The following is a 9,967-nucleotide window of genomic DNA, read 5'->3' as shown; positions in this document are numbered from 1 at the left end:
ACGGAGATATGTTCTCATAATTAACTGATTTACAACCGTTGAGAAAAAAAATTTGCTTCACGAATTTTTCATTGATTAATTTTGTGAATTAAATTTACTACGCGACTCTGACTGCTTCATCCATATGATTCTAATCATCCGTGATTGATTATATTTTTTTGCCGCCTGTATCAGAACGACTTGCATAATGACGGTTACAGTAGCGAATAAAATAAATTAAGTTGAGCAAGATTTTTAATCTTTTATCTATTTATAATTATATTTATGAAAAGTATAACTTTTTATAAAACAATTTCAAAATATATTTATGAGCTAAAACAACAATACTTTGAAGATAATGTATTTCAGGTGAAGGAAAGGTACACCCACGATTGAGTATCGCCGTAGCAAAAGATTCAGAAAAGTGGACAGAACACGAGATTCTTCTTATCTTCTCCGTAACTCCGTTCAATCGTAGAAGTGGTAATACCTTAGGGAATTGAATTCCATCACGATAGTCATGATCGACGGTATCGAGTAAATTTCGCTCACTGGCATTTTCATACAATATTAACGACGTCCGCAGGTGTCTTAAAACTACAGGGGAAAAAAAGAAAAGGATCCTACAAAATTTAACGGTGTATCAAGAAAGGGAGAAAGAGAAAAAGAAATGTGGGCCGATTGTCCGGGATGGTACCGCATCCCTTGACCCTACGATTGTCAGACGTGCATGATAACTTTCGACGAAGCAGAGCGATATTTCTGTCATCGGCGGGAAGTACGGAATACTTCTGCGGGGACATGATGTGCCCTCCCCCTCCCCCCTGGAACGCGCAGCGGCAGCGCGGTCTCTCGCGGCAGAACGTGGTGGTTGTTCTCCGAGCGCATCGTAGCGCGGCGCGACGGCGGCGGCGGGATCCTTATCGGCCCCGTAAAAGCACCGATAAACATGCGCCGAGCGAACGGCTGGTGCCCTCCTCCCTCTGGGCGATAGGGCGTAGGGCCGCGCGCACACTGGCCTAGTCGAAGGCAGGCACCACGTGCTGCCGCTACCAGCGGACGTATAATCGATAGTGCACTGCGCTCTCTGTGCCACCGGCGGTCAATCAACCCTCGCGCGTTCGGGGCCGGTCGCGGATGTGATGCGCCTCGTTGCAACGTAAGGTGCGAGGAACCTGTCAAGGAAACGCGGTCATCGGCCCGATCATCCGCCCGGTTGAAAAATGACCGACGTGTCGTCGTGCTCGTCCGTCGCATCCGCACGTCGCATCGGTTACCCGTAAGTTCATCACGCCGAGAATCACCGGGGTAGAAGAGGGAAAATCGTGCAATTGCTCCCTTCCCCCCGCGATCATACACGTCCGATATGTTCTTCTTTTCGGTTTTTCGTTTCCTTTTCTTCTTTCGTTCTCTTCTTTACGCTCAGCTATTTAGATTTACGGTTCGTTAAACCCTTCGCGTTCGCATCGCGCAAAATCCCAGTCGTTTCGACGTGAACGTATTAGGAACGACCTTTCTTTCACTGCAATTTGGGGATTAGCATAACTGCAGTCGTCAATGTTAAATATCTTGGCTCAAAGTGAAACTTCTTCCGACGTAAAGGCGACTGGGAGAAACTTGATTGGTGTGCGAGGGTTTCCATTTTACAGCGTACATAAAACGGTGTCTTCGTAAAACGAGACTTTCCTCTGAAATTGTTGCCGAAGCCGTGATTAAATTCATTAAAGATTCTCAATAAGAAACAGAAGTAAAACATCAGGTGTATTATCAGCAACCATCTACAATATCGTAGCTCGTGGAGGGAAGATGATTACAGTCTTTCGAAATAAGGGCGACTCGGCTGGTGAGAATTTTCATTTCGCAGCGCAGAAAAAGTGAAACGAGTACTTCGTAAAAACCCGAGACTTTCCTTGAAATTGTTATCGTAGGACCAACTAGTCAGTTCATTAAGAATTCTTATTAAAGTGTGGAGACGGAACGTATCATGCGTATTATTAGCTGCAACCTATATTGCAGCGTTTGCATTAGAAAGGAAATTACTACGGTTAATTAAGCTAAGCCGTCACTGCTGCTGACCGTAATTACTCGGATAGCACTGGTGACACTTTCCTTGTTTCGAGCAATCGAGTGGCGCGCTTATCGCGAGCGGAGGATACACGACCGTCCCAATGTTTCTAGCGATTGTGTAACCGTTGCAATTAGTACAACCAACGTGGCATGAAATAATCGCGCTTGAAGCGAGGGGGATTTTTGCGAGAATTTATAAGATACTGCTGTGGTAGAGTATTTTTTAAGTGGCTAGACGATTCATAATATTGTACATTATTTATTGAGACAATTGAAAACAAACTCAATGCCTCAGTATTGTGCAAATATTACAGTGCAATAATATTGAGGCGTCTCAAGAAGCCACTCAATATGAAAACATTCACACGTATCGAAAGCGCATTGACGCGCTGCTATCTCGGTAATTTTTTCGTAAATCGACAATATTTCGCAATAGATGCACTTTCCTCGGATTCGAATTTGCTTCACGGGTGTAGCAACAGTTACGAATTGAGTAACAAATTGGGTAATATGATTCGACTCGCGCTGCGAACGCTGCAGGTGGGTTGTATTACGTCGATGCGCGACGCAGAAAACGTTCAAAGAAAAAAAGTGCACAAGTCTTTCACGAAGTTATTTTGCAGCAACGTAACCGCACGGTTTTCGCAGGGAACAGTAGCCACGGGAAAAGCGTCACGCGCGTATAGCGATTTATTGCCCAAGTTTAAACTTTAACTTTAACGGTCAAGGTAACGCGAATATTACATGCACGTGTGCATTAATTTTGTTATTGAATCAGTGGTCTCGAAAAAGGCGCGAGTTAATTTGCAGCATTAAATTACCTGCAATATCATTAAGAAGGCAGTTTGTATTCATATCAAAGATTATATACTGAAAGTACGCAAAAATCAAATATCAAGTTATTTTTATTGATTTCCCAAAAGTAATAATGAGCTTCCCCGTCTTTTCACTGTCTTTTCCAAATCAATGATTCATTTATTATTCAAACACACTTGATATAATTTATAATTTTAACTGAAAAACAAATTAACTTTACATTTGTAAATAGACATGTATTTTTTTATTCAATTATCTTTTTATTATCTCTTATGTTACAATGAACTACATAAATCGTATAAATAATTAGGTAGATTAAATTATATAGTACTACAAAGGATGATTTGTAGGTTACGTACCGAGAGCCGCAAAAATCAAGCGCCGAATAACTTTTATCAATTTCTCAAAAGATATAATAAAATTTCTTACAATCTTTTTTAATCAAATCATTTATTATTTTTATGCGTATTAATATAATTTGGTTAAAAATAAAAATTTTATATATTTGTAAATAAAAATGTTATATTTATAAATTATAATATGCGAGCAGTATTTTTAATTCAACTGCCTCTTCTTTATTTCTCTTCTTATAATATATTATGATATATTATGATAAACTACATTTTATAATTTACACCGGTAAATTAGCGCGAATCCTTCCATTATTTAAAATTGAATGAAACACGATCTAAATTGATTTTATACTACGTTAATCAATGTTGAGGGGAAAAATAGAGAAATTTTTAATAAATGGATAATTAGATATTGACACGACAAACGACATAGTCGATGCAAACCCTTCAATGGTTTTGTAATAGTATTACTAAATTTAATAGAGAATGGTTTGACAATATTTATTTTCTGAAAATGCCAAATACCATTGTTTTACAAGGTACATATTATGGAACTATTGGAATAATTCAGAAGTATATTCCGAATTATTCCATTCTCCCTAGAAAACACAATAGAAATCTAGGAAATAATTGAGTAATTTCAATTGGAATCCATTCTCAGAAGTTTCACAATACATGTTCAGCGTACGATAATCTGCGATTCTCTCAATTGTGCAACATAAATATACATTTAGTCGTAATTATATACATGCGTGAACCAAAAATCAATAAATTAATAGTTAGTATAAGTTGTATATCAATTACAATTCAATAAAAATTTTATATCGTATTACGAAGGCTAACAAGGAAGTTGCATCGGGAAACCTTACGTATGTCTAATTAAGGGTTTTTTCAATCTCTCGGGTTAAATGTAGGTCGCGCGTAAATTTCGCGAGTCGACGCGTACTTTTCGACGCATCGAGCGGCGGATCAAAACAGCGGCCGATGTAGGGCAAAACCGTCACGGGGTGAACGGCACAAGCTCTCTCTCTCTCTCTCTCGCTCTTTCCCTCACGCTTGGTAAGACATCGCGCATCTGCGCAAACGTCGCGAGTGTTTGCCGAGCGAAGCTCAATAATTTGCTGCTAACGCAGCGAAACTTCTCCCCCGAGCAGTGCCGAACCGATCGAGATTGCAAGACGCGGCCGATCGCGGCCATTAAGTTATCGCTCAAGCAACAAAGTCGATTAACCTTCGAGCGAGGAAACTTACGTGTGTTTAACACACGACGTTATTAATAACATCAACGGCAACCTATATACCTTTACATTTTCTCCCCCTTACATCATTGTTTAGCTCTAATAGTTCGCGTCAGTATAATTAATTGTGATACACTATGTTTACTGACAAACAGTAACGTTCTTTTGATAACGTTTTACGTACACGTAATTGTCTTTAGTACTTAAAGAAAAGTGTTTTCGTATTTATGACTTAGAATTGGGTGATATATAAAATATCGATGGTTAGGAGCTTTACTTGTATAATTATTACTGCAGTCGTAATAATAATAATAATCTTATATTTATAGTTCTACCAACTGTAAAACATTTTACTAGAAATTTGGACAATTTAAAATATTATTTATTTCAAATATAAAAATATCAAGAAAAGAATATAAAATGATAAAAACAAAATTAAATTTCTATATAATAATCACAATTATGGTGAATATTAACTACTTTTAACATTTGCTACTAATTACGTAGTAATATTTAATAGTCGGAACTTGTATAATTGAAACAATTCTAAATATATAATTGATATTGAAAAAAATTATGAATTAAAGTTAAATTATAGCAAGTGTAATCATTTTTTTCTTACATCATTTGTAATGACTACCTTTAATTGTTTTTAATCTTAGCTCGATTTCTTTCTCACTCTCTCCTTCTCCGCTATCTTTTCGTTATTTATCTTTCCTCTTTACGTGTTTCTTTGCTTTTTTATGCTGAGTGCTTTAAAAGAACTTACGATCCACAACGTTTTACTCTACTTTACTCTGACTCATAATATTGGACAATGATCGTGTCTATAACTTTAGAAGTACTCTCTCTCTCTCTCTTTCTCTCTTTCTCTGTAATCCATGTAATCTATTCTACTAAATCCATATATTTCGAGGATTAATCGGCCTTGGGAAAACCCCCAAAGTTCGTCTCATCGTTTGCGGTTTGTGCAAACACGAGCATTTCCAAAGTCGATTCTCCGCCTCCCCCGTCGATCGGCAAATCGAAAGCGTGACAGGCTGGAACAATTTCTAAACGACCCAGAGATAAACCAGATCGCGATCGTTATATCCGTTCGCGGAGAGAGCTAAGTCCAAGATAATTGTGTATTCCGTCGGAAAATGCCGTCGTAAACATGTCGATATCAAGACGGCTGATGTAAGGCGACGAGAAGACTTGCGGGAGAGCTTCTCGCGCGTATCGGGGATGTATATTAAGCTCGCAGTGTATTCTCGATGAAAAGAGCCGCGAGATTGCTCTCGCGCGCGCAGCATCGCCCGTGGTATCTCAGCTGGCTAATTAGCCGGTCGATCGTATATTTTGTCATACGCGGCGCACGCATGATCGGCACGGTAGATGGAAAAAAAAAGAATAAATAAGGGGCCGCGCGCACGAAAGGAGGAATATCGGTGGTTTATCGATCGAGCGGATAATTATACCCGGTCGATGTTAAGAATCCCTCCGAGACATAATAATACCTAATACTCTGAACATTACGCTGCCGGTGTAGCACTAGGCCAAAGCAATGTCATTAGAGTCGGATTTAAAAAAACGTCGAGCATTTGCCGAGTGCAGAAAGTTATTAGGTAAGAAAAAAAAAATTGCATCATATCTTATTACATCTATAATTAAATGAAGGAGATGCGACCTCGTTAATATATTATCTCTAATTATTGTAACGACGGACGTAGGGAATGACGAAGGGGGGAATATAGATTACAGCATTACGGAAAAAAATAACAATTATGCAAGTGTAATTGTTATTGAATCATATCTTCATTCGTCACACACACACACACACACACACACACACACACACACACACACACACACACACACACACACACACACACACACACACACACACACACACACACACACACAGAATGTTTTGATGAATAAATCGTTTTATTTATTCAGTTGTTTAACGCGCACACACAGTGTGCAGCTATTGTAAAATCTGCTACTGAATGTCATCCCTCGGCTTATACGCAGAAAATATTGAAAGAAGAAAATATTGCGCGTTCGCGTACAGATGTTGGGACGGCTTTCGCAACGAAGGCTTTCATAAAAGCATAAAGGGGGAACAAAACTCGTTCTCAGTTGTAAGTCCGTGAAATAAACTTTCATACTCCCTTCCCCTCTCCTTTTTCCCACACGGAAGAATGCGAAATCATTCTACTTGCGACACGTTTATCACTTGTTTTCAAGATATTAACTTATGAATACTTTGTTAGGCGCTAGTTAGTAAACGTCGCGGAGCCCAATTTTCATTTTACATTTTCGGTTTCCCCCTCGCGCAATTACGCCAATTTATCGCTGACCCACAAACAAACTCGTGAAATATTCACGTCTTTCGTGTTGATTTTTCCTACCCACACACAGGCACGCGCGCGTTTCGCATGAATACACTAAATAACAAAATACGCATTTCGTTCGCTTTACGTTTAACATTTCCGCGCTACGTCTGGCTAAGGACGGGGGTTGTTCTAAGCTTCGGTCAGTCACCTTTACCCCAAATACAGTCTCGCTGTCGATAGATGATAGTACGAAACTCGTGCAGTTATAAACTGGCACCTGAGCGCGATACTCGCTCGCGAGCTTTCGTCCCTCGAAACTCGTTAGTTCTCCAAAAGAAAAATCCCACGCTAAAGGAGAGTCCTCGTTACGTCAAAAACAATATTTCTACCGGCAACATAATCGATCGTGCGCGAACTGTATCTTTAGTGAAATGCTTCCCTCTTTTCACTTTTCTATAACCCCTGCCTTATCTAACGCCAATAAAATGACGCTTAATCTTCGTACCGTTAGATTTACTAACGCGATTCAGATTCAGTAATAAATTAAAATATCCACTTTAATCTTTTTTTACTGTTATTTATGAGATTTAATTCGAGATACTTGAAAAGCCAATGTGAAAAGTCAATTCGAAAGTATCCTCTAATTACGCCTCTGCTGAATTTTATAGAAATTTACCTTTTTTATACGCGGATCCGTTGTTTCTGGTGCTATCACTGGTTGAGAATCGGAAGATTAATTGTATAAGACATTGAAATCGGTCATTGTGTCGTTCCCTGTTTATGAGTTAAAGCGGATAGCGCCGGGATCGGCCATTGTCTCTCCCGTTCTTCGTTAAGAGGGTACGTCGTACGGCCGGCTACCGTCTCTTATTGCGTACCTCCTTCCTCCCGATCGTGTATCGCGATCTCCCTTATCTTACGACGTGATATCAGGATGCAAAATCGAAATGGCGAATCGACCGAAAGGGGCAAAAGCAAGAGAGTGAGAGAGAAAGAGAGATAGAGAGAGCGGTGGCAACGGCAGAGGCAGCAACAACAACAGCGGGGGTTTAACTTTAACCCGCGAGGGAAAGGAGGAAGAGAGGAGTACGAGGAGGAGGAGGAGGAGGAGGAGGAGGAGAGACGGAGGTGGTAGAGGTTGCGAAGCGCAGGCGTTCGCACACTCCTGCGCATCGTTACCGTAGCTGCTGTATACCGCGATGCGACAGTCATACGTGAGCAAGCGCGGGAGCAGGAAGTGTGCTCCCTCCCCCTCTCAGAGTCTCTCAGTACCGTTTTTTCTGGGGAAGAACTTTAGGTATTGCGTGCAAGCCCGCGCGGATTCGACGATCGTTTTCACGAATTAATCTGCACAATCCGTCTCGCGTGTCGCACCTACCTCATTCACCCCCCGCCACCCCTCCCTCTTGATCGTCGCACGAGCAAACGTTTAGCAGATACTCCTCGCGTTCGTGCATGTGCATGTGCATGTGCAGCATAAATCCCCGTGTAAATACACGTGTAAACACACATATACGTGCGTGCGCGCACGCGTCTCGTGTGAACGTTCCGTTCGTATGCAACCAACCGCTCCGCGGTACATCCGCGTACGGACACCCCGAATCACCCGCGACGTTCCGCGGTATATTTCCAATCCTCCGTTTCGGAGCCACGGGAGCCTTGAGATTTCAATTTTGCGGGGATTTCCCCGAGCGATCGCGCGAACCGCGCGTGACTCGACGCTGGCTGGCGCATGCCGCGCGGTCCTCCTTCCGGATCGCCTCGCCGCGATGAGGGTGAGGGGTTGTTGCTTCCGGTGAGCTGTGACGTTGTGCCAGCGAGGCGAGCGCGGGTCAGCGCGGGTTCGCTCGCGAACCGGTCGGTGCACCGTGATTCGTGATCCGACGACGGATCACGCACGCATCGAGAGGATGCACCCGCAGCGTGCCGCGAACGACGACGTCTCGCGACGGACCCCGACGCGTTTCTTAAGAACTGGATCGGGACTGGTAGAAAAGGTAGGAATGCAAGATAAACGAGGGGAAAAGTTGCGACACCGAGCCGTCGCGTCGTCTCGTAGGACGTTTCAGAAAATCTCTACGCATGTGTCATGACCAATATTATCGAAGAGATACGTATAAAGAGAAGTAAATTAGATTTACGTTTATATTTTTATACGTGGTACACTCTTCCATAGGGCATGAATTATGTAGATCACTCGTGTCAGAACGAATCTCTACTAGTACCACTGAAACTATGTTGAAACGTACGTTCTCGTAGATATCTCGTATATTTCTACCTTTTTTTCCATTACCTCGGGCAGTGGTTCAAATTTTCAGAAGCTAAATGCATGGCAAACAGTCCCGCCGGTCATTCGTGACAATTGGACCGCGAGAAACGGGGCTTTCTAAAGCTAAAATCTGCAATTCCGAAAATTGATCCTGCCGCGTTTACATCGGTTTCAATTCCCGGTTACTAACCGCGTGAGCTTGTTGTCGAACGCGGTGCCCGATCGAATGTAGGTCGGGACGATGCGATACGTGCCTCTCTCTCTCTCTCTCTCTCTCTGTCTCTCTCCCTCGGCGAAGCCGAATTTTAGCTTTGCCACGAAGCTTCGTTCCACCCCTTTCTATAGCCGGAACTCGGACCAAACTCGATTCGACTTCTTTCGAATTCGAAGCGAGAATACCGCCCGTGCAGACGCATTCTACGTGATTGGCATGTCGAGGAGGTCCGGCATTCTTCTCCCGACAGTCAACGATCTTGTGAACTTTGACGTGCACTTGGACGAATGGACCAATGTTCCGGATCCGGCGATTTTCCGAAAAGTCGAACGACAGCTCCGTAACACGTAAATCGCTTTGCCACGGTTTCGCAAAAACGTGCTAAATCGGACCCATAGTTTCAACGCTATAAATACGAGACGAGAATATTTTTCAACGCCGAGAAGATCCAGTGAATTTGAGAGCTAAATCGTTAAATCGTTAAAAACGCGCAGGAAAGTCATTAGAAGATGTTGCGGTGTCGTTTTACCTCGACGTTACGAAGTATTCTCGTGTTAACCTTTTCCTTATCGATCTTGGAGGCATTGTTAAAGCCCTTTTACGTTTTAACGCCCTAATAAATACTTAATTAATTATTTCACGAATAATTCTTAAAATGTATATTAAATATTTCGGAGAAAATTAGAAAAAGAAGCGCATATTTTCGTTTA

At 41.9% G+C, this 9,967-nt stretch overlaps 2 protein-coding genes across 6 annotated transcripts in view; one reads left to right on the top strand and one right to left on the bottom strand.

Moving 5' to 3' along the window:
• The window catches only part of LOC105832245 (5'-3' exonuclease PLD3), an 82,156-nt gene that overhangs the window by 38,579 nt on the left and 33,610 nt on the right, over positions 1 to 9,967 (bottom strand). The window lies entirely within an intron of this gene.
• LOC105832243 overlaps positions 1,011 to 9,967 on the top strand; it is a 44,014-nt gene continuing 35,057 nt past the window's right edge. For 3 of the 5 annotated variants that reach the window (XM_012673027.3, XM_012673026.3, XM_012673024.3), the window contains exon 1: positions 7,983 to 8,071. The gene's annotated coding sequence lies outside the window, so the exon portion shown is untranslated. Of the gene's footprint in view, positions 1,259 to 7,982; positions 8,072 to 8,099; positions 8,772 to 9,967 lie in introns of those variants that run through there. The other 2 variants (XM_012673025.3, XM_036284415.1) reach the window with 2 other exon arrangements.

This window comes from Monomorium pharaonis, chromosome 3, assembly GCF_013373865.1.
Source record: "Monomorium pharaonis isolate MP-MQ-018 chromosome 3, ASM1337386v2, whole genome shotgun sequence".
Classification (NCBI taxonomy): Eukaryota; Metazoa; Arthropoda; class Insecta; order Hymenoptera; family Formicidae; genus Monomorium; species Monomorium pharaonis.
The sequence above is the reverse complement of the archived record's forward strand: the minus strand, read 5'-3'. Positions and strand labels throughout refer to the sequence as shown.